This window comes from Myotis myotis, unplaced genomic scaffold (genome assembly GCF_014108235.1).
Source record: "Myotis myotis isolate mMyoMyo1 unplaced genomic scaffold, mMyoMyo1.p scaffold_m19_p_10, whole genome shotgun sequence".
In the NCBI taxonomy this organism is placed as follows: Eukaryota; Metazoa; Chordata; class Mammalia; order Chiroptera; family Vespertilionidae; genus Myotis; species Myotis myotis.
Window position 1 is genome coordinate 75,200,084 of NW_023416314.1, and position 25,341 is coordinate 75,225,424.

General features: G+C 46.8%; 2 long non-coding RNA genes across 2 annotated transcripts; one reads left to right on the forward strand and one right to left on the reverse strand.

Moving 5' to 3' along the window:
- Positions 1–351: 351 nt before the first annotated feature.
- Positions 352–15,025, reverse strand: LOC118665155. The gene is made up of 6 exons (XR_004970555.1): positions 14,875–15,025; positions 14,277–14,507; positions 5,666–5,888; positions 4,937–5,141; positions 959–1,077; positions 352–554 (listed from the first exon to the last, which is right to left on the reverse strand). It is a non-coding gene; the product is annotated as an uncharacterized LOC118665155 (long non-coding RNA).
- LOC118665156 lies at positions 14,504–24,705 on the forward strand. Its single transcript, XR_004970556.1, has 3 exons — positions 14,504–14,851; positions 16,301–16,364; positions 24,470–24,705. It is a non-coding gene; the product is annotated as an uncharacterized LOC118665156 (long non-coding RNA).
- Positions 24,706–25,341: the final 636 nt, after the last annotated feature.

The window sequence follows — 25,341 nt, forward strand, 5'->3', positions numbered from 1 at the left end:
GAGGCAGGCATGTGGGAGGCACTCATTAAAAACGTGATGAATGAGTAAGCACATGAGGGAACCGTCCCCTCTATGGGCCACTGAGGTTGCTCCCACTTGTTAGCTTTATGAAAAAGGCTATCACTTACGATCTGGGTTCATCTACAAGTGACAGAAAATGCCCCAAAGCGGTGGCTTAAATAAGATAGAGGTTTATGTCTCTCTCTTTTTATTTTAAATATATTTTATTGATTTTTTTTACAGAGAGGAATAGAGAGTTAGAAACATTGATGAGAGAGAAACACCGATCAGCTGCCTCCTGCACACTCCCCACTGGGGATGTGCCCGCAACCCAGGTACATGCCCTTGACCGGAATTGAACCTGGGACCCTTCAGTCCGCAGGCCGACTCACTGGCTGACATGTGCTCTATCCACTGAGCCAAACCGGTCAGGGCTTCTGTCTCTTTTGACGTTACTCCAGGGCTGGTATGGCATTTCGCTCTCCAGCAACATGGACTTCATCTCCAAAGTCACCTCATTGTGCAAAAGGGCTGCTAACGCTCCAGCCAGGTTCCTGCCAAAAGGAAGGAAAGAGGACTTGCAGTCACTCTGTAAGGATTCTTCTGGGAAGTTCCTTATATCGCTTCTGGTTGGTTCTCATTATTCAGAATTTGGTCACACGGTCATAAAGGTGATCTTCATTACGCAGCTCATACTCAGGGGGACTCTTAGTGAGGAAGAACGGGAAGAAAACGGGCGAGGGGGGGGACCATTAGTGGGCACGGTGCTTAGGCTCCTGGACTGACCCCAGCCTCTCCAGCTAGCTCTTTCCTCGTGGGACCCTTAGTTTTTCCAAATGGGGATCCGGTTATCCGTCAGGCCAGTCTGGTTTCTTGGACTCAGGCCTGGGACCAGTGTACTAGTGGGAAGAGGGTGGGGTTCTGAGCCTTCACCTCCTTGCTGTCAACTTCGTCTTACCAGCTGATGTAGTCACCACCAAAGATTCACTCAGTGAAGATGGGCCCTTCCCCGGAGGATGTTTTTCCAATTAGTGCGAAGAGGAAGTTCCAGCTGTGAGGACAGGAACTGGGGGGTTTCTGAAAGGCAATGATTATTGGTAACAATCCATCAAACGGCCTTGTAGGACAAGGGAGAGAAAGCCAGCTCTCAAGGATGCTGTATGGGATGAGGATGATGAGCCGCCGGTAACAGGAGGCAGTGGGCTCAACCGCGATGCGGCCAAGCCCCTCAGACAGTGAGGGGCTCTGTAAGAAGGTTTTACTGCCCGCAGTAAAAATCCTGCCAAAACGCATTCAGGACCGTGTGGGGAGACGTGTACTCATTATTATGCCCCTAGCAGCTATCACAGGAAACCATCTGGGCTCAGATGGCCTATAAATTTGCAACTTGCAGTTGGGTGGGCTACAGGGAATCGACCAGGCGGGAAGTCAAGGTGTGAAGTGGATCTGGCAGGTTCCGCACACGGGGCTGGCTCAGAAAGGCGCCATTCCTGGCAGTTGCTTTTCTTTGTAAGTTTTTATTGTGAAATATATCACACGAGAAAAGCGCACGAAACATAAATGTGCACTTTAACAAATTGTTATGAAGTGAATACATATGTAACCTATACCCAAGTCAAGAAATAGGACGTTGCCAGCCCTCAGACGCCTCCCAGGTACCCCTTTCTAAACACAAGGGCCTCTTGCCCCCCAAAGGTCATGCTCCTGACTCTGATGAGAGCAGTTTCTTTGTCTCACTTTACCGCTTGTCACCTTAAGCATTCACCCCAAAGTGGCATAATTTACTGTCCATTTTTGAACTTTATATTGTTGTACAGAATCAGAGAGTCTATCGTCTTTCGTGTCTGGATTTGTTCTGTTGTGTCCACTGTTACCTTTTTAACATGTATCCTTGAGTAAGATTCCAATATGTATTTCGTTCCTGAATATGATCCCACTTATCTACTTTACTGCTGTTGGACATTTTATGGGTCCGAGGCATTTGGGTTGTTTTCAGGGTGCGGTTATTACAGATAATGCTGTTATGAACATTCTCACACACAGATCCCTGTGCGCATATATACGAGCTTCTCCACAGCTCTGATTCTCCAACTTCAGCGTATGTGGAAATGGTCGGGAGCTTGTTAAAGTGCAGATTCCTGGCCCTGCTCCTTAAAGATTCTGATTCAGTAAGTCTAGGGTGGTGCCCATATACTTTCATTTGCAACAAATTATTAGGTGATAATGAGGCGGGAACACCCCTGCAACACCCCTTGTGTAGCACTGGAGAGCAGTGGTTGGCACACTGTGGCCCACAGGCCACACCTGGCCTGCCATCTGCTATTCCATGGCCCATGAGCCATTTTTAAATGGCTGAAAAAATAAAACAATTTTAAGAGAGAGAGAGAGAGAGAGAGAGAGAGAGAGAGAGAGAGAGAGAGAGAATATTTCATGCTACATAGAAAGTATATAAAATCCAAATGTCAGTGTCCAGGAATAAAGTTTTATCGGCACACAGCCATGTCAATTTCCTTAAGCGCGTCTGGCAATGCTTTATGTAACGCTCAGGAGAGCCGAATAGCTGTGACAGAGACCATTTTACTTTTTGGTCACAGAATAAGTTTGTTCAGACCTGATCTAGAATGCATGCTTCTGGGTGGAATGACTGTTGAAGAGTATGCACTGTAACACCTTTCCCAGAAAATGCCAGTGTCTATGGTGGCTGCACCCCTGTATGTTACTGTCAGCAGTGGATGGAAGTTCCTGTTGCTCCACATCCTTACCAACACTTCATTTTGTCAGATTTAAAATTTTAACCGATCTGTTGGTTGCGCAGTGGTACCACATTGGGGTTCCCGTCTGAATTTCCCGATTATTAACAGGCAATAAGCACATTTTCAAGTGTTTATTGGCTGTTTGGATTTCCATTTTAGGAAATGCCTGTGCAAATGTTTTGCCCTGGTGGGGTTGTCTGTCCCTTTCTCTACACATTCTGGACACAATTCCTTTGCCATTGATGTGTGTTGTAAGTATCTTCCCCTACCCTGGGGCTTGCCTTCTCACCGTAGGATGGTGTTATTAAATGAGCAGAAGTTTTTTAATTTTAACATAGTCAAACTCATCAAACTTTTTTTGTATGTTAGGAAACCTTCCCTTACCTTGGGATTATGAAGATATTGTCTTGTGTTATCTTTTAAAAGCTTTATGATTTTACTTTTCACACTTACGTCTTAGTTTATCTGGAATTGACTTTTTGTGCCTGGTCCGAAGCAGGAGTCCAATTCCATTTAACGGATGCTTAATTTTTCTTATACCACTTATGGGAACACCACCATTTCCCCACTGATCTTTGGGACTACTTTTGTTATCCAGCAAATATCCATATACATGTATGTTTCTGTTCTTTTTTACTGGCCTATTTGTCTATCCGCTTCATTACTACAGCTTTACAGTAAAATAGCTAACGGGGGTCTTTCTACCGTGTTCTTCTCTTCAATAGTGTTTCAGTTGTTTTGGGCTCTGGATGTTTTTCTCCCTTTAATTTGTTCACGAAAAAACATGAAGTTGATGGACAGTAAAAATTCACTATTGACTGGTAGCAGGGCCTATTAGGACAACCTCTTTGAAAAAACTATTTGGTAAAACTCTGATTATTGAACCCTTCTCTCCTCTCCTCCCTGCAAAAAAAAAAAAAAAAAAAAAAAAAAGACATATAACTCACTAATTTCATTCCCAGAAATATATCCTAAAGAAATTAAAATTCAAAATGGGGAAAGTTTTTGACCCCAAACTTCAGACTCAGTGTCAGATCTACAAGCTGAAGGTACAATAATGAGGAAACTCCTGCCTTCCAGAACCTTCATTGCCATCCAGTGTGGCAAATGTTCAGGTAGAGGTACAGTCTGTACAAACAGTGTCCACCAAAATGTTTGCCTCAGCATTACTGAAAACAAAGGTCAGGCAGCAGAGGAACAGATAAGCAAATTATGGCACATCTACATGATGGAATATTATAGTTATTAAAATGAAGACTGTAGCCAGGGCCAGGTGGCCCAGTTGGTTGGAGCTTAGTCCTGTACACCAAAAGGATATGGGTTTGATTCCTAGTCAGGGCACATAATTAACTGCAGGTTTGATCCCTGGTCAGGGTGCATACAAGAGGCAACTGATGGATATTTCTCTCTCACATAGATGTTTCTCTCTTTTTTTCCTCTCTCTAAAATCAATAAAAAACACACACATCCTCGGATGAGGATTTAAAAATAAATAAATAAATAAATAAAATAAAGATTGCAGCAAGATGGATAAATGATTTTAATACAATGCTAAGTGGGGGAAAAATCACACAATGTTGCAAAGAAAATATAATCATATCTGAGGGGAAAATAAATGCATTGGAAACATAATGAAAGGAATATGTTATAAGGATAACTACAGGCCTGGTGCACAAATTCGTGCAGGTCCCTCGGCCTGGCCAGTGTTTGAGGCCATCGGGGCTGTCTTGCCCAGTCCTGAGCGGGGCTGGCCGGCCGGCCAGGGGGAGGGACCACAGGAGGTTGGCCAGCCATAGGAGGTTGGCTGTGGGAGCACACTGACAACCAGGGGGCAGCTCCTGCATTGAGTGCCTGCCCCCTGGTGGTCAGTGCGCATCATAGTGACTGGTCAACTGGTCGTTCGGTCATTTGGTCGTTCAGTCACTTAGGCTTTTAAATATATATAGATAGTAGTTACAAATAGGTGTGATTCCCCCCCCCCTTTTTTTCTATTTTCCAAATCTTTGACAATGTGGTTGTATAAACGTATAATAAAAATATAAGTAAAAAAAGTTACTTCCTATTACCAACTGACTTCTTATTTTCAATGCTTGGCCCGTGCCAGGCAGTATGCTAAATGCTTTATACACGTGATCTCATGTAAGCCCCAGAGCCCTTACAGGATGGATGGTTTAGGTTCTTACCTCCTCATGAATCAGGGGAGGAGAAGGAGACTGCGACAAGTGAAGGAACTTGCCCCACGTCACATAGAGAGGAGGGGCTGACGTGTGGACACGTAGCTGCTGGTCTGTGGTCTTAATCACTGTCCCAGCCCGCCTCCACTTGCTACAGAATGGTGGCATCTTTCAGAGCGAAATGGGTTCAAGGATGGTTCAAGTGCAGTTCTGCCTACAAGAAAGTAGGTCATTTGCCTCTAGACCCCTCTGGCCCAGCGATTCTGATTCTTCCCTCCATGTCACACTAACCAGCTAGCTGACCTCAGACAGTGACCGAATCCTGCTGAGCCCCAGCGTGTTCTTCCATCAAATGCAATAAACGGAGCCCTCCTCATAAGCTGTTGCATTGATTAATGAGATAATATATATCCCGTGTCCTACAAAAGGGAGGCGCTTGTTAATTTCATTCCCTCCACCCGAGGACACGGGCAACTTTTAAAAAGCCCCAGCCTTTTCCTGTCACTTGGCCTCTGGTTATTGTCCTGGGTGTAATGGAGTGGAAAACTCCAGACATGGCTCCCTCTGACAGTGAATCTCTAATCTCAGAAAACTTAATGGTTTTTGTCAACCCGATTGTCCAGTGAGAGCGGATTAGGGGAATGACTTCCCTGTCACTGCAAAGTGGGCTTGCTTCACCGCGGGTTTCCTGCTGCTGGTGGGAGGCGCGATCGATACAACACAGACCTAAAAACTTACCTGTGGTTTTGGAGCGGAGGACAAAGGTGGGGCGTTCCATTTAAGTGCTTCAGCCATTTCCAAGGAGACCCAGGCGTGATGCGCATTAAGCGGTTTAGGCTGGTGACCCGGGGCTCCGTGGTCTGAGGGCCAAAGAAATGGAGCAGCTGCTCCCTCCTGACCAGTGATGGAGAGGCGCCTCTGGCACAGGCTGCCTTGGTCCTCTCTGCTCCAGTTTTCCTGTCTGGGGAAGGAAGGTCCATTAATTACTGTCTGCGCCAGGCAGGGAGGACGGCCTTGCTTTTTCTGCATCGGGACTTCCCAGACAGAATGCGCTGACGCCCAAATGGAAACTTGGTCCCAAATCCCCCTGCCCACCGCCAGCCTGCGGCCTGTGTAGCCTCGTGCCCAGGCTACACACTGCGGCAGACAGAACTGAGAGACAGACCTCAGAGGGAGCATCCGCCCGAATTGTCACCTAGCACACCTCCTGCCCTGTCCACAGAAGCTGCCTCGGGCCCTGAGGGCAAAACAAAGCCCTGTTTTATCTGAGGCTCTTAAACTACGTCACTTCCTCAGACGTCATCTCTGACCTTTCAGACTAGGCAGGCCCCCTATACTTTTCCTTCATGATATTCATTCTAATTAAAAATAAATCAATAGCTACATCCATGAGAATAGGAGCTCCACGAAGGCAAGGACGTTTGCCTGCTGTGTTCATGGCTGGTCCCCATTTTGTGCTTACAAACATTTTTGGCACACAGTAGGTGCTTAGTAAGTATTTGTGGAATACACTAATGAATAGATTTATATAATGACTTGTTTCTGACCTGTCCCCCTATTTGACTAGATGCTCTATGAGAGAAGGAACTGTGTCTTATTCACCTTGTGTCCTTAGCACCCAGAGCAGAATCTGGCACATAATATGCGCTCAATAAACACTGAAAGAATAATAAAGTACTTAAAATTTTGTTGTTGTTGTTGTTTTGTTAATGCTCACCCGAGGATATTTTTCCAATGATTTTTAGGGAGAGTGGAAGAGAGAGGGAAAGACAGAGAGAAACATCGATGTGAGAGAAACACATTGATCGGTTTCTTCCTGCATGAGCCTTGATCGGCTGGGGAGGAGCCTGCAACCAAGGTACGTGTCCTTGGCCGGAATTGAACCCGGGACCCTTTGGTCCGCAGGCCAACGCTCTATCCACTGAGTCAAACTGGCTAGGGCAGTACTTAAAAATTATTATGTTGAATTAATGATATTGCTTTTTATTTTTGTAATTTATTGATTTTGAGAGAGAGAGAGAGAGAGAGAGACATCCATTTGTTGTTCCACTCCTTTATGCATTCATTGGTTGCTTCTTATATGTGCCCTGACTGGGGATTGAACCCGCAACCTTGCTGTGTCAGGATGATGCTCCTACCAACTGAGCTCCTGGGCCAGGGTCTAATGCTATCACCCTTAATTATTTAAGTGAGAAATCGCAATACAGTTATTTTAGGAAAAGAGTAAAGAAAAAGACACATCTTTCATTAATATCACCACATGTATGCAGCTACTTTAATTATTTTGATGGTTTTCCTTTCAGAGTTTCGTACTTGTGTCTTTTACACATACATTCAATTGGGTTATTTTAAGCACACACGCATCAGCTGTCCAGGTGGCAGGGTGTTCTGTGAACTTAAGAGCAGGAAGGGAGGCTGAACAGACAATGTGTTCCTTATTGTTCTACTTAATTGTTGGTCCTACTCTGGGACTGAGAGCATCTACTGAGAAGCATTGCTCTCTGACGGCCACCACTGGGGTCAAGGCAAATCTGGAAAAAAAGCTGCAGGTTAGAAATAACCCACAGGAAAGTGGCTTATATAAAAATATAAGCCATTTTATGTTCACAAATCAGGGAAACTTGCCATGGCCGAGGCTAAACGTAAAGTGGTTAGATATACATTGCAGCGGGCTACATGACTCAGGGTTCATGTCTCAGCCTTTTTTTATCTGGACCATTTTGTGACAATCAACCCAGTTTCTGTCTTTCAGCCCCTGGTGATACAGTGCCAACAAGTGACTGCGACTGTCATTATAGCAATGAGAAAACCACTGTGTACTTTAAAAAACAAAACAAATCAAAACCCTGTTCTGTTATATTCAAAATACACTTCTAAACGTTTCTAGGGAAAAGGTTCTATCTCCCTAAAAGGCAGCCTGTAGTCGCAGGAAGCTCTTAGTTTACAAGCAGGGAAACTCACGCGAACTTCTTATTGATAAATAAGGAAGGCAGGGAGTTGAATGAACAAAGTACTCGTCTGTTGCTGGGGGACCACTTTTGGGGTGGATACAGAGCTGGGGGACAGTCCCAGGGGGAAAATGCCAAACCAAAGCCGAAGCAGCACCAGGAGCAGGTATAGGTTCCCGGGCTGGTCCCAGCCTGGAGATCAGGCTCAGCCCGTGTCACTAACAGGGGGAAAGCCAGACCAGGAACGCCAGTGCTCAGAATCAGGTTGCCACCGTCAGATTCACAGGCACAGGGGGCCCGAGGCTGGGCGGGCAGGGTCGGAGAGAAAGGTGGTTTGCCAGGAGGCGATCGACCTGGCTCCTCACAGGCGGTGTTTGCCTCGTTCTGTGTGTTTCTTGGCTCACAGTTCAACCCCTTTGTACTCGTAGAATCTGGACCTCAAAGCATTAGGCAGAGAAGGTAGAAAAGGGGTCAGCCGGAGCTAGGAGACCACATCAAAGTATGTTCTGGGCTGAGCACCCCGGGGGGGGGGGGGGGGGCACATGGTGCCTGGGGCACTCACTGGGAGATCTAACACGTGAGCAGAAGTGAGAGAAAATGGCAAACAAGACAATGAGCATTTAAAGGCGGACAAGGACAGAAAAAGGGAAAACCACCGAGGTGAGTGTGGTGGGAGGTAGAAATTCAAGTCTGGCAATTACTGCCCTTGCCCCTCAGTGCTGTGCCCCCAGAAACCTGTTGGGGGCACATGGGAGAACAGGCTGTGCCAGACAACCCAGGCTTCCTCCCTCGCGCCCCCCTCAACCCCCGTTTGCCCACACTTTTTTTTTTTAAACAAGTTTTGAGTACAAAATGTCTCTCCACAGACAGGAAGAACTTCAGTAATAAGATGCCCCGAGTTGGTTATGACACGCAAGCCTCTTGCAGAAAGACAATATTTTTTATGTCATCATAAAACTGCCCGGCTCACCTAGGCCTGCTGTGAAAATGATGGCTCTGAAGACAGAGGGGAGACGAGAGCATCCGACCTGAAGCTGAGGCAGAAAGGAAAGTTGGGTACGAGCCCCCTCCCAGCCTTTCTGCTGTGCCCAAGTTAGCAGGAAGCAACACCCAGCAGTTAGGGAGGAAAAGGAGAAGATGAGTTGGGCGTGGGGGCGGGGGCGGTGTCTCTGGCCTGTCCCAGCTCTTTCCAGAGGAATGAAGCCCTGAGAAAGGGTCCCAGAGACAAGTCTTCCCCCTGGGAGGTGGGGGAAGTGCATGGGGGGAGGGCATGCATCCACGTGCAGCTGCCCAGGACCTTCTGCTTAACCGAGCTCCTCCTAGCTCCTGCCTAACATAAGCGAATGCAGGTCTGCTGGGCTGGGTCCTCAGGGCACGCCCTCAAATAAGAGGCCCCCCAGCGCCTGGGCTCTGGAGACAGGACGGCCTCTGCCCAAATGCCACTCTGCCATTTCTGGCTGAGTAGTCACTTTGGATGACTGCCCATCTCTTACCCTCTGCTCCCTCTTCCGGGAGTTAGGGAAGCGAGTACCCATCTAGCAGTGCTCTGGGCCCTGGAGGAGTTGAATGCAAAGCACCACCTGCAAAGCTCAAAGCACTGTATGCAAACATATTCCAAGGTGTCCCACCCAGAGCCTCCTTGACGTGTGCAAGCAATGTATCCTTCCAGAGATGCCTTCCTCACACAGGGGCTTTCTCACCAGGCCCGGGAGGCACCCAGATGAATAAGGCAGGTGCCTGCCCTCCAGGGCACGCAGTGAGCAGGGGACACCGGGCTCACAAACACCTGATGAGAAAGTGTCTCAAAGCACAAATGTACAGCTTTGGGAGCTGTCAGGAGAAAACAGTATCCATTTATGGGGTCTGGGAGTCCGCATAGGATCCCGGCCTTGAAGAGTGGGCGGGATGTTATTAGATGGGCAGTTATTGGCCGAGGAAGGACAGAGAAAGAGAGGATGGCACGAACAAAACGTATGGTGATTGGATACGACCTGCAATACTGGTAACGCGATGAATGGTCTGAAGGTCTAGAGAAGATGGCCCATGATGGGGAGTGGAAGAGAAGTGGCTACTACAACTGAAAGTGATCACCTAGAGCTGTGCTATCCAGGAGGACTCCCTGTAACATGGAAGTGTTCTATATCTGCACTGTCCAATGTGGTAGCCAATGGCCACCTGCGACTTTTGAGCACTTAACAAGAAGTTACTATGACGGAGGCACAACATTTTAAAATATATATATATTTTTTTATTGATTTCAAAGAAGAAGGGAGAGGGAGAGATAGAAACATCAATGACGAGAGAGAATCATTTATCCACTGCCTCCTGCACGCCCCCTACTGGGGATCGAGCCCAAAATCTGGGCATGTGCCCTTCACTGGAATCGAACCTGGGACCCGTCAGTCCCCAGGCTGATGCTCTATCCACTGAGCCAAACCAGATAGAGCCAACAAATTTTTTTATTTTATTTAATTTTAATTAATGTCAATGTAAATCTAAAGAGCTACACGTGGCTAGTGGCTACTGTATTTGACAGGGCAGCCATCAAACATGGTAGTATTGTCAAGTGTGTGGAGAGAGCCCTCAAGGCCCCCACCTTGCAGTCCTATCCACAGCCCATAAAATGGGAGCTCCCGCGCAGGCCATCGCTGTGGTTGTGCCGTCAAGTGGGTGAGCCGGGCTGAAATACAGCGTGTTTCCTGCTTGCCACACTGAGCACCCTGACATAGCTGTGCCTGCTTAGAGAAAAGAGCAGCTGTTTCTAATTCTTACAGAGGTGTCATATGGGCTAGCAGCAGCTCTGCAGCCTCTAAAGCAGTGGTTCTCAACCTTCCTAATGCCGCGACCCTTTAATACAGTTCCTCATGTTGTGGTGACCCCCAATTTCATTGTTACAAATTGAACATAATTAAAGCATAGTGATTAGTCACAAAAACAATATGTAATTATATATGTGTTTTCTGACGGTCTTAGGCGACCCTTGTGAAAGGGCCGTTCGACCCCCAAAGGGGTCGCAACCCACAGGTTGAGAACCGCTGCTCTAAAGGTTTTGTCCTCGGTGGTCTGTCTGCAGGTGGAGTCAGGTTTCCTCTCTGCTCTTGCTTCCCAGAGCTGCTGGGCCGGGTGAGCACACCTGGGGCATGGCCCAGGCAGGGGACGCAGGGAGCTGCTGGCTGTTACGCAGCCATGCGCCCATGAGGTGCGGAGGCCAGGTCCTCCGTATGTCTGTTGGCGTAAGGTTCTGTTCTGCTGCTGTAACTGGTGGTTGAAAGTGTATTCTCCATAAACATCAGTAGGCTGGGGAGGTAACTCCACAGTGAAACCCTTTTTAAAATATTTATAAATGAAGTCTCAGGATGCTCTTTGGGACAGAAGAGCAATAAATTACAACTTACTTTGTGCCCCAAAGTATGCCAATTGTATATCTTGTTAAGTCCTCACAACAGCACGGAGGTGAAGGGCAGAGGTGGAGAGAGAAGGCAGCTTGCCTGATAATGGGCTGAGCCGGAATTCAAATCCAGGTTTTCCTAACTCCAAAGCTAGGGTCCTGCATGCTGTCCCTTTGGAGAGATTGTTTTGTTGTTGTTTTTTCTTCTTTAAAGCACTTTAATCACACAATAATCACTGGAATCTCATAAAACACCACATTCCCACTGTAGTCTGGACCTCTGAATGGCACACATACAATGAACCTGGAAACCTACTGTTTGAACTGCCCTGGTAGAGAGAAGACCTTCAGAACCCCAAAGCAATAGTCCGGCCATCTGGTCGCCCAGCCTCAGCTCAGCCTAAAAACCTCCTGCAGGGTGTCACCCTAAAGATAACCCAAAAGGTCTCATAGCTTCCTGGTTGTTCAAACAACAACTACAGTAGCAGGAATTGAGGCCCGAAGATCAGGGGGGCAGAAATGAGGAAGGAAATGGCATGTTAAATGACTATTTCCCTTAACTTGCCCTGTTCTTTCTAGATACAGCCTGAACTTGCATAGTTATAGAAGACTGATCTGATCAAATGTGGAAAGTTTTCTATCGACTTTAAGGCTGTTCAAATCTCTATGTACTTTGAAGTCTGGGGTACAATGGAATTCCTAGATTTGGTGCTTCTATCTCTGCTGGGCTGGTTTAACACGGACACCCCCTCAGGAGGCCTTTCCCAAATCCCTGGGAGAACTGTCTTAGGCAAGCAGTAAAGACGTGTCGATGTAGCTCTCTGCCCTTCCGAAGATCTAATCCTAATACCGCCCCCCGCCCTTCCATTTTGTCCCTTTCTGGTTTCATCAAATCTGCTGTTTCTTTGGTTCTTTCTCTGCCCCCTCCCACCCCCACTTGTCTATTTCAGATCAAAGGCGTTCCCCACATCCTCACTTCTGGATTTGCTCCCTGGAGGGCAAAGCAAGGGTGACTCCCCTCCTCCTTTCCCAGGTACACCCGGCACTGCTCAGTCGATGAAAATCTCCATTCCTCGGAGCCCTCAGACTTCAGGCTCTCACGTTGCCGTCAGAGAAAGGGTTTAGTTTGATGTGGTTAAGACTGTCATCACTGCCTCTTCAGACTCTCAGCCCCAAACCAGGCTCCTGCTCATCGCCCTCACTTTCCATTTCTCTGGAAATCTTTCATCTCTTTACCACAAACCCTCACAGCCTCCATCCAGGCTGAGTCGGGGGCCAGGAGGGTGGTACATTTCCTTTCTCAGTTGAAATACAGGCTGCGGTGGCTCAGTCATTCCACTCTGGGCTCATTACAGAGAACAAGAGAAAGAGAAAGCAAGAGTGAGGGGCGCTGTAAAGACTGTTGTTACATGGTTTCCCTTAAGCCCCAGAAATAGAAAGCCCGACTTCCGACGGGCAGAGCCCCTATGCAAACCACCAGACCACACTGCCAGATAAGAAAAATGTGAGATTGTGTCATACTTCCTGCATCAGCTCCTGTTTCTGAAAATGACCCTGCACTTCAGACAGCCTGGCCATGATCCCAGGATGTAGAGAAGGTGGAAGGAGGAGGACAGAGGGATCAGACATCTCTCTTTTCTTGTATAAATTTATTTCCAACCACAGAAGGAAAGGAAAGAAAAGACTATGAAAGACTAATTAGGAGCTAGGTTTATTATTTGCAGATACAAGAGAAAGAAGCGAAGTGGACGTCAACCGGCATTGAGAAGGGGAATCCGGTAGCTAAAGAATGTGTCCTTAGCCCTAGCTGGTTTGGTTCATTGGATAGAGCTTCAGCCTTCAGACTGAAGGGTCCCAGGTTCGATTCCAGTCAAGGGCACATGCCCAAGTTGCTGGCTCGATCTTCAGTAGAGGGTGTGCAAGAGGCACTGGATCCATGATTCTGTCATCATTGATGTTTCTCTCCCTCTCTCTTCCTCTCTAAAATCAATAAAAATCTATATTAAGAAAAAGAAAAAGAATGTGTCCTTGGCCTTTTCAATTCACGTGTGGCCATTTATTGAGTGCCTACTATATGCCAAACACTGTGCTTGGTGCTGCACATTCAAAGACAAGACACCGATTTGTAGAATAAGACGGCTGAACTAGATTCCGATTCACCTAGATTCCAGCTCCCATGCTCAGCACCACCTCCACCACCAGGGAAATAATTTTGCTTCACTCTCCCAGAGCAGCCTGCCTTGTCAGCCGCTGTAGGAAGAGTGATGGCTGGGGTGTTGACAAGCTCCTAATTGGAAGGTAGGAGGTGCCGCAGAGATCAGCTATAAAAGATATCTTTGGACCAGGGTGGGCTGCGAATGCTTGGAAGAGACTCAGGGGTGAGGTCTGGTGAGCTGTCACCCTCGGATAAAGCCCAGCCCAGCAGACAAACAACATGGGGGTAGGGGTGCGCGGGGCGGGGCGAGAGGCAACTGACAGACGAGGCCCACATGGGGACGCAGCCATTTCAGGGGGTGGCAGCAGTAGCAAGCGCACCAGGACTTCAGGAGTCAGTGGGCTTGCTAGGGAATGGGGCACAGGGAAAGGGGAGCCTGGAATGGCCCCAAAGCCCAGGATCAAAGAGGCAGGGCCAGGGGAGCAGCTGATAAGAGTTTTGTGGTAAAAACAAGGGAAAGGAGAGACTGGAGTCAATGTTATTCAGCCAATAAAGAACAACCATGTCTGACTGGCTTCTGTACACCTATAAGGGTCCCAGGCCCTGAGGGTTCAGAAGAAGAACCAAATATGATTCGAACTTCTAACTAGGAGGTGACCAAATGCATACAGTGAAATTGTTGCTGTCTCATTTAATCCACTCCACTGCCCTGCAGGTGGGCGCCAGGGTCCCTGTTTTAGAAATGAGGGTGCTGAGGTTCTGAGAGGTTGCATACCTTCTCTAAGTTTGTCCAGGGCTGTGTGAGCCTCCGAACTTGCTGTACAGCCGGCAGCAGGGGCGAAAGGAGTAGATACTTACTCACTGATGGTGCAGGAGAGAAGTGAAAAGGGTGGCGCCGTGGGAGGGAGAGGGAGCTACGCGTGAACAGGTGAGAGATGGTTCTTGGAATTGGAGGGCCCGCGGGGGCTCGTGCAAAGCTGTGGGTCCTCAGTCTCCTCCACATTCTGAGCCCGAGCCTGAGGGTCTGAGCAGGATTGGGGCCATCCAGCCTTGCCGTCTGGCACAGCACAGAGGACCTCCCCTGGAAATCTGGAGATTCCACGCAGAGCACATGCGGTCTGAGCGCTCACTGCAGGAGCGAAGACTCCACCCATCAGATAGATAACCGGGCCGCAGGGGGCCCAGCTCCCCCAACCATGGGTTTGCAACACACTCAACAAACAGCAACTGGCCTTGAGCAGAAGTGGGAAGGATACACCCCATCAGCCCGAGGCCTTGCTGTCCACCAGGACCTGTGAGTGTCCGGGCGGAGAAAGGAGGTGGCATAGGCGCCAGGAACTAGCAACAGGTGTGAAGAAGGGCAATTAGCTGAGGAGGCAGAGGAGTGACGGCCTCGATCTGATTGGAGAAGCCACCGAATTACATCATCTGTGGTGAGTAGGCTTGATTAACTCACCGGTGAATGGAGACTTGCAGGGGAACTCTTTCTTTTTCTTCAAGGAGCCAGAAAAAGTGGTAATTAGGCTTGTCTTTTAAAACAAAACTATTCAGAGGCTCGCCCCTTGGTGTTCCGGGCACTCTGGCTTCCCTCCCCGAGAGGGAGGAAGAGCGTCTATTCATAGGCCAAGACTTGGAGAGTCCCGCCCTTCCCCCTCTTCCCCATGTGTCAGATGCTCACTGTGTGAGCTGGGTGGTGGCTAATGCCTTTGGGAACTGCTAATTTATCCGTCTAATTTGTTCCTCTACGCCAGCCACGAAGGGAAATCATTCTGTTATTTTGATCCCCCAACCAGGCTAGTGTTTACCATGATCTCACCAGCAACTCTGTGCATACGTATGCGTGTGTGTGTGTGTGTGTGTGTGTGTGTGTGTTATAAAGAGGTGGGACTGCTGCCCTTGCTAGCATTTTTAAAAAAATATATTCTTATTGACTTCAGAGAGGAAGGGAATGGGAAGGGAGAGATAGAAACATCAATGATGGGAGAAAATCATTGACTGGCTGCTCCTGCATGCCCCACACTGGGGATCAAGCCCAAAATCCAGCTTGTGCCCTGACCAGGAATCGAACTGTGACCTCCTGGTTCATAGGTCAATGCTCACTCACTGAGCCACACCGGCCGGGCCTTGCTAACATTTTTAAACACATTCCAGTTGTGAACTGAGGGCAGGGATCCTAATGCAGTGCTTCAGAGAGGCCTTGGCCCCCAAGGAGGTTACGGCCCAGGCCATGCAGCTGTGTGCCCGTGTCTGTGCAGTGGTCGGGCTGTCCAATGAATATGTGTCCTGTGATATGTGTCCTGTGTCTCTCCTTTAGGCAGGTTTAAGATTTGAAATAACTTCGGCCTAATTTCCTCTCTGATCAAACGGAAGCCTGGCTACCTGCCCTAACTTGGGGCCGGGGGGCGGGGGGGTGGTGGGCAGGTAGCAACTGGGGTGATTTCTGAAACCCAAAGGAATGTGAGACACAGACAGAACGCTCCCCTTCCCAGACCAGCGGGAGCATCCAGCTGAGCCGCCACCGCAGCTGCCATGAGGACAGTGCCGGACACGCCGGCTGAGCGTTTGGAGAAGTGGGCCGCTCCTCCACGTGTGTAAACTAAACTGGTACACAACGGAGAGAAAAAAAAGTCGGGCAGGAAGCAGCCTTTTCAACCAGTGGAGAAACCGTTAGAATCCATCCCTTTGCCGAGATGCCAACGCTCCGCCGGCCCCACCCAGCCACACTATCGAGGACCCTCACACTATCAGAAAGCCCAGGGGCATTTGTCCCTAGTTTATCAAGGACCTGGGGAAACATTTCTCTAGCTGAAGATAAAGAACTCCCTGCCCCCCTCCATTCTACTTCTAGCTCCTACCAGAGAGTTCCTCTCATTTTCTTTCAGGAACAACAGTTCTGAAAAGAAGCTATTTTTCATCCTGGACCTGAAGGAACTGGGGGAGAGGCAGGTAAGATGAGTTTCATTCATTCATTTGTCCATTCATTCATTCCTTCCATAAATATTGATTGGGAACTTGCTACACGCTAGACATGGAGCATGTAGGAGCGTGCAGGCGTTGGGGGAGCCGAATAGCACTTAACAATCACAGAACGTGGCGTTTATACAAATTGTGATCCAACCTGGGAGTGCAATCTTCTAGTGGTGGGTCCTAATGTGGTCACGGGGGTCAGGGGCACTTCCCTGAAGAAGCAATATTTGAGCCGAGAGAGTGTGTTCAGTACTTTGCTGGATTTCGCTCTTGCCCTCCAAGTGGTGTTTTCAGGATGAAAAGGAGGACTGAGGGCCTGAAAAACTTGCTGCCATTCCCTTCCGGGCCTGTTTCTGCTACCAAGTCACGATTATGCGACCCCCGTGAAGGTTAGGATGGAAATGACTTATTGGAGTGATAGAGGAGCCAGCATAAACCTGCCAGGACCGCCTTCAAGATTCAGTTCGCTTTGCAAAAGTTGCCAGATAAAAGATATTTCCAGATGGAGGGCCATGCAGGAAATACAAATGGAATGTTTTTTAATAGTTCTTCCTTTGCAAGATATGGCCCCGGGCAGCCTTCTTCGGTATGATGGGAAGCAGTGTCGCCTGAGAGTGTGAGAGAAGCTGAGCTGGCCCTGGGCCTTTGGAGAGGGGCTGTGGCCCGAAGGGGCGTTAAAGATGCTCTGCTTACAGGAGCCCCCCTTCTTCCACCCCCCACCCCCCAAAACAGAACCTGTGCCGGCTACACTCTAACTCCCAATTCTCAGAGAGGGCAGATGGATATCTATAAGAGCATGGCGGTCCTTTAAGGATGTGGCTTTACATGGTAACAAACTGCACCCTTTCCCCCGCCCTCCTTGGAGCCAAGAGAGCTCCACAAAGAAGATCATCTGGAAGTCAGGGACCCAGCCCGCTCACAGAGGCCGAGGGGGGCAAGGGTTGACATTAGGGGACGTGAAGAACATCTTTGAGCTCATGGGAACGGCTTCCCCATAGCACTGGGGTTGTTAAATGGGTCGATAGATGAACCTGAGAAGGTTGTGAGCTCCCTGAAATGAGAGGTAAACTTCTGTATGCTGGCACCGATGTGTACCTAGGGAATGGTCTGTGACCAGTTTTTTTATTTTTATTATTATTGTGGTAAAATACATGTAACGTAAAATTTACCATTTTCACCAGGCCCAAGTTCAGGGGCACTAAGCACATTGACATTGTTGTGCAACCAGCACTGCCATTCATTTCCAGAACTTTCCCAAAAAAATCTCTCATTTTTTAATTTTTCAATTACAGTTGACATTCAATATTATGTTACTTTCAGGTATAGCATGGCGGTTAGGCATTTTTATATCTCCAGGAGTTGTTTTTATTCTCCCAAACTGAAACAACAGTGTACCCCTGTACCCACTGAACAATAACTCTCCCCTCCCCCTGCCCCACCCCCAGTCCCTGGCAACCACCATTCTACCTTCTGTCTCTAGGACTTTGACTACTCTAGTTACCGCATATGAGTGGAATTATACAGTCTTCGTCCTTTTGTGACTGGTTTATTTCACTTTGTATAATGTTTTTAAGGTTCATCCATGTTGTAGCATGTGTCAGAATTCCCTTCCTTTTAAAAGGTGAAATAATACTTGATTGTCTGCATATACCACTTTTTAAAGAATCCACTCATCTGTTTGTGGACACCTGGGTTGCTTCCATCTTTTAGCTACTGTGAATAATGCTGCTGTAAACATGTACGTAAATATCTGTTTGAGTCCCTGCTTTTAATTCTTTTGAGTATATACCCAAAAATGGAATTGCTGGGTCATATTTTTAATTTTTGAGGGATGTACATACTGTGTTCTGTATAGCAGTACCATTTTCACCAGCAGTACACAAGGGTTCCAATTTCTCCACATCTCCTCCAAAACGTCTTTCTTTCTTTCTTTCTTTCTTTCTTTCTTTCTTTCTTTCTTTCTTTCTTTCTTTCCTTCTTTCTTAATAATAGCCATTCTTGCCCTAACTGGTTTGGCTCAGTGGATAGAGCATTGGCCTGCGGACTGAAGGGTCCCAGGTTCGATTCCGGTCAGTGGCATGTACCTTGGTTGTGGGCACATCCCCAGCGGGGGAGTGTGCAGGAGGTAGCTGATCGATGTTTCTCTCTCATCAATGTTTCTAACTCTCTATCCCTCTCCCTTCCTCTCTGTAAAAAAATTAATAATAAAATATATTAAGAAAACATTCTATTTAAAAAAAATAATAATAATAGCCATTCTCTAATGGGTATGAAGTGGTATCTCATTGTGGTTTTGATCTGCATTTCTCTAGTGATTAGTGACCATTTATACATCTTCTTTGGAGAAATGTCTATTCAAGTTCTTTGTCCATGATTTAATTGGGTTGTTTGGTTTTTCTGTTGAATCGTAGGAGATCTTTATATATTAACCTCTTCTCAGGTATATGGTTGGCAAATATCTTCTCCCATTCCATGGGCTGCTTTTTCACTTTGTTGATAACGTCCTTTGATATTGAAACATTTTTAACTTTGATGTCATCCAATTTACCTCTTTTGCTGCCGTGTTTTTGGTGTCATCGTCACAAAGTCACTGCTAAATCCAATGTCATGTAGATTTCCCCCATGTTTTCTTCTGAGAGTTTTAGAACGTTAGCTCCCAGGTTTCTAAGAGGTCTGTGAACGGCAGTGCATGGGCCACCCTCAATGCTGACTCTGGGGAGACCTTCCTCCCTAACGTGAAGGCCCTCGGGTCTTGGTGACTGTCAATGTGAATCTTGGAATTGTGAAATTGACAGCAAGGACGTGATATTTGAAGCCTTTGACTGAAAAGGAATTATTGAGGATCTCCAAATTTATAACAATACCCTGGGAGCTAATGAAAATGATAATCAAGGCCTCTCTTCTCCAGGAATGTAAGGCACTTTTGAGGTAGCAAGATGCTGCTCAGACATGAAATCAGAGCGCTGCAAGACAGAGTCCGTGAGCACCTAACCTGGCCCGATAGCCAAGAGCTATGAGAACTCAGGAAAGGATCAGCCACCATGAGCTTCAGGCAACAGAGAAACCTTCAGGCTTGGCGGGGTCCAAGATGATAGACACGTTTGGGAGAAGCAGAGAGACTGGGGAGGATTTTAAACTAACTGCAGCAATGATTGCCACTTACCGAGCACTTTCCCTGTGCCAGACACTGTGCTCTGCCTGCCGCATACATTATCTCAGTTACTCCTCCTAACCTTGCATTTATCACTGTCTCCATTTTATCGTCTCAAGCACTGAAGCTCAGAGATTTGCCTAAGATTAATTACCCAGATAGTAAGTTGTGAAGCAGAGACTCGAAACCAGGTTTATTTATCTCCAAAGCCTCTGTTCTTAACCAGTCTACAATTTGGGCACCAAAGGTTTGAAACACAGGCCATGCAAACATCCAAGAAGGAGAAAACAGAATAAGACAATGAATCAAGATGGACATGAGCAGGGTGTCTGAGATCAAGGAGGACCAAGCTGCCTGGTTGGGAAGGCTCAGGCTCTAGGGCTGAGGGGTATAAAGCTGAATTGATGGAATGGGCAGGATCACAGGGCACCTTTAATGGGAGTACAGGGGATTGGGTCTTAATCTGCAAGAAAGACAGGGTCATACATCGAGCTGCAGCTCTAACCTTCCAGTCTATCTCTTCCCTTTATAAAAAACTAGAGGCCCGATGCATGAAAATTTGTACAAGAGTAGGCCTTCCTTCCCCTGGCTGCCAGCACCGCCTTCCCTCCAGCCCCAGCTTCATCAGGAAGGATGTCCAGAATGACATCAGTAAGACATCCAATCTAATTAGTATATTACTCTTTTATTATTATAGATGAGAACATTGAGGTCCCAATAGCCATTGCAAGTTCTTGACCAGAGTAGTGACAGTGAAGAAAACAATATCCCAGAGTGGTTAGCTTGGCAAAAAGATACATGAAGGGCAACTGCAACTGAAGGGAAGCAGAAAAAAAGCACACAGCTCCTTTCCTGGTTTTTGCTAAAGGGTATTTCTAGGGAGCATCATAGACAAGACTCCTTCCCGCTGAGGTTTGAAGCTTTGAAAGGTGAGTGTCCTTAAGAGGGTCAGAATCACCTTCCCCACCAGGCTCCATCTTCTCAGCCAGCTTCCCAGAAAACAAGCTTCCCCAGAAGCAGCCCGGCCCCTTCCCTCAGTGGAAGGCCTGTCTGCAGTGCAGTGTCTCAGACCAGTAAACCCACCCCGCCCTCCCGCTCCAATTCTGAAGAGCCGGTGGCCAGCACAGTCTCCTGGTGCCCTCTCTTTATCACCTTCCTGAGCATGAGGCCGGGCCAGGCGTCTGTAAGCCTAACCCTCCTTACCATGGGAGTCACAGAGCAGGTAAGATCAGGCAAGCATCCCCCTGGAAAGGGGGCTGAGCCCTCATTGCAGCAGAATTCCATTATCTACCCATGTCCAGCCAAGAGAGGCCTGCCCTGGCTGACTGTCCTCCTCTGAGGTTCTCTGCTTAATTAATTCTAATAATGGCTGCCATCCATTGAGCATTGTATTAAGCATTTGACATGCATGATCTCATTTTATTCCTACAACCCTGTGATGAAGATATAATTATCCCCATTTTACACGTGACAGAACTGAGGCTCAGAGTAGTCAAATAATTTGCCTAAAACCGTGTAGCTAAGAGAGCCAGGACTGAAACCTGAGTCTGTCTATTTCCATAGCCTGTGCCTTCACCCCTGTGGTCGAGTGCGTTCTACTCCCTGGTTCACTGCAGCCACGTCTCCTGTGGGCATGTGGGCCCTACAGCGGAGAGCCACGCTTCGAAGAGTGGCCTCATTGCTCCTCCACACCCCCTGACCTGAATGTTCCTAAGAGCCAAGAGCCTGATCTTTTCCCCAAACTCTTGGGCCCAAATCTGAAAGCTATCTGGGCCCTTATCTTCTCCCCAAAGTGATACTTGAGAAAGACAAGGGATCTTCCGGGTCCTTCGTAACTTTTACCCAGAGAATGTAGTGCTTTGGCCATGGGCAGCGGGGCTGCCATTTGTTCATTCATTCATTCATTCATTCATTCATTCATTCTGTTCTCTCCAGGGCCTGGCATGCTAGGCACATTCTAGGTGCTAAAGATGCAACTGAAAACAAGTCATAAAGAACGTTGAGCCTCATGGAATTTATATTTTAGCCAAGAAGAAAGGCCAACACACACACACACACACACACACACACAACAACAACAACACAACAACAACAACAAACATATGTGGTAAAGCAGAAGTAATAATGACACTAGGAAGAAAAATAAAGCAGGATAAAAGATTTTTTAAAACTCTTATGAGGATAAAACATTTGAACAGAGAACTGAATGAAGAACGTGGGAACCTTAGGATGGTCTAGATCAGTGGTTCTCAACCTTCCTAACGCCGCGACCCTTTAATACAGTTCCTCATGTTGTGGTGACCCCCAATTTCATTGTTACAAATTGAACATAATTAAAGCATCGTGATTAATCACAAAAACAGTATGTAATTATATATGTGTTTTCCGATGGTCTTAGGCGACCCCTGTGAAAGGGTCGTTGGACCCCCAAAGGGGTCGCGACCCACAGGTTGAGAACCGCTGATCTAGAGGCTAAACAGCTCTAATAGAGGAAAGAGCAGGTGGGAAAGGCCTCCAGTAGGACCTGTTTTGGTTTTTTTTCAATAAATAGAAAAAGGGTCACTGTGGTTCCAACAGAGAGAAGGAGGGGGTTGTGGTGGAGAAAGTATGAGGCCTTCTACGCCACAATCCGAGCGCGGATTTCTGGGGAACTGTGGTGTGTCACTCAGCTGGGGCTCTCTGAGTGGCTAAAGAAAGGAGATAGTTTGCATAAACAAAGGGCACAAGGGCAGCTCAGTGAGCCAGCTCCCCCAGCTCTGACTCCCCCTTGACCTCAGAGCATCAAATAAATTCAGGGTCCAGTGCCCAAGAGAGAGATGAGGGAGGGTGTAATGGTAGCAGAGCTGGAAGAAGGAGCTATTGACTCTATGCCTCACTTGCCTTGTCCATCCAAGGGTGTCTGAGTTATCGGTGAGTGTTCAAATATTTTAAAGCTGGAATATGCAAAACCTCCCCCAGAAGCTTGCTACGTGGCAATCTCCTTGCGGGCACCTTATTTGTTTCACTTCACAGAAATGTAATAACAGCTCCATGAGACAGGTACTCTGATATGCCGACTTTACAGATGCAGGAGCTGAAGTCCAGAGAGGTTGAACAGCATGTCCGTGGTCAAGTATGAAGCTGCTGAGGTTAGAGCAGGGGCAGGGGAAGCCCATTCCAGAGGCACCTTAGAGATCCAAGGAGCAAGCTGGGAAATCCCATTCCTGAGCCCCCTCCACTAGGATGCTATGCACTTAACTCTGCTAAGACCTCGCTGTGAAATTGTGACATTTGTGTCAGTTACTTCAGCACTGGATTTTGCCTCTTGTCTTTGTTGTAGAAGGTGATTTAGGACTTACTGGAAGAGGGAAACCAGATGAATGAAATCAGGGATGTGTCAGAAGCAGGCAGTGTGTGGGGGGGAAGCCGTGAAGCTGTCAGCAGCCTACAATGGGCACAATCCAGTGTTTCTGGCTGAAAACTGTTGGCTCACCAAGCCTGGGGCCAGCTGACGGCCTGGGCACACCACTGCTCTTTCTAAAGTGCCTCCATCTCAGCATGCTTTGGCGGACGTCCTGACTCGCGGAGGGATTATTGCTTGCTGATCCAGCCGTGATTACTTCTGAAAGATGGAGTAATGACAACAGCTATCATTTCTGAGCATTTATTATATGCCGCCCCTGGGCAAAGCATTTCTCCACACATCGAATCCTCTCAAAATTCCTGTGAGGTGAGCTGGCATCCCAGTGGCCTTGCCCTAGTTCTAGCCCTGCTGAGTGTTATGATTGCTTTCATGAACAGGTAGAGAAACTGAGATTCAGAGGGGTGAAGCAACTTCCCCCAAATCACACAGCTGGTCAACAGGTGAGCTATGCCTGTCTGACACCTATGCTTATTTTTCCTAAACTCAGTTGATATGGATTTTCTTTGCATTTGGGGAAGAGGGTCTCTTTTCTACTAGATAGGAAACCTGATTGATTTATCAGTAAGTTACTAAGAGGTTGAACATTCTGTGAAACATGTCCATCCACCAGCCCTGAAATGTTCTGAAATACGTTTGGGAGCCAGATGCCTGTGACAATTGAGGAGTTTAAGAATTTTGCACGGGAACTGAAGCCATATCAAAACAAAGCTTTATTTTTGTTCCTATATGAGAATGTCACAGCTAACAGGTATGTGAGGCAACTTGGCTTCTAACATTTAGGAAAAAGAATAAAAGAAGTAAATTGTCATTCTTGGCATTTTCCCAATGACATTTGCATTTTTATTTCTATTAGAAGTCCATTTTCGCAAAGAAACGTTGCCTTAGTCACTTGAAGCTGCTCTTCCCTAGAAAACAATTGTAAATGTAATAAGTAAAAAGAATAGAAAATGCCAACAGGAAAGAAGTGAGCCACCTGGGGTCAGGTTCATCATGTAGACTGATTTGGTTTCCTTCTGACATTCGTGTTCCGGAAGGAAAACTTGGAAAATTTCTAAATTTAGGGTATTTAAGAGTGGCAAGGAGTGAGGGGAGGGGAAGAAGGAATTAAATTGCAATCCCACTGGGTAGGCCTCAAGCTTGGATTTCCCCAACTCTAAAGAACCGTTTTACACGTTCCGGTCGCCTCATAGTTACTGAGTCCCTCTTTTGCGTAGGGTATAAATAAGGTTGTTGTGGAAAGATATAATAAGGTCATGATGGCTTTAAAATTATTCATAATAAAAGCGCATTTTGAGACTTGATTCTAAATGTTAAGCTTAAATTTGAGCAATTCAATTGCCCGTTGAATAGAAATGAAATCCCACCGGTCGGCAGTTATTTCTTCCAACCACTGTGTGTGAAATTGAAATCTGAAGATACCATTTCAAATATTCGCCTTCTCTAAGGAAGTTCTCCCCAAAGAGTTGTGAAAGATAAGAAACTGACCCAAAGTCACAGGCAGTAATCACTCTTTTTTCTTTACGCACTCAGGTCAAAACAGGAGCCGATTATTCAAAGGAAACTTTATGCCCCAAAGTTGGTTGTTCAGAGGTTACCTCCTGGAACCCAAGGATTATATTTATTTTAACAACTAACTTGAGCCCCATGCAAAACAGTAGCAAGGAGGTCAGCAACTTATCAGATTTAATAAGAGCAAGCAGTTCCAAGAGTCTCACCTTCTCACCAAGGTAGTGAACACTAAAATGGAAAATGCTTATGTTTTGTTGAGCAGCAATCAGAGGTGAGGTAAAGGGACCCTGCTCTGTTTGCTTTTTAAACATAGAAAACTGTTTTTAATTTGGGTGGGACATTCTTGTCTTCAAATTTAATTTCAAGCTTTATTTGTGTATTTATTTTTTGACATGTAAATGACATACATTATATTAGTTTCAGGTGCACAACATGGTGATTCAGTGTTTGTAGATATTGTGAAATGGTCACCGCAATAAGTCTAGGTAACATGTCATTATACATAGTTACAATTTTTTTTTTCTTATGATGAGGACTTTTAGGATCTGCTTTCTTAGCAATATTCAAGCACACAGTATTAACTACAGTCGCTATGTTGTACATTACGTACCCAGGACTTATTTATTTTATAGCTGGAAGTTGGTGCCTTTTGACTCCTTTCGCCCACACACACCAACACCACCCACTGGCAACCACAAGTCTGTTCTCTATATCTATGAGTTAGGTTTTTATTTTTTATTTTTAAGATTCCACATACTAGTATAAGTGACATCATACAGTATTTGTCTTCCTCTGTCTGATTTATATCACTTAACATAAAGCTCAAGTTCCATCCATGTTGTCACAAATGGCAGGATTTCCTGCTTTTTTATGGCTAATATACAACACTAGAG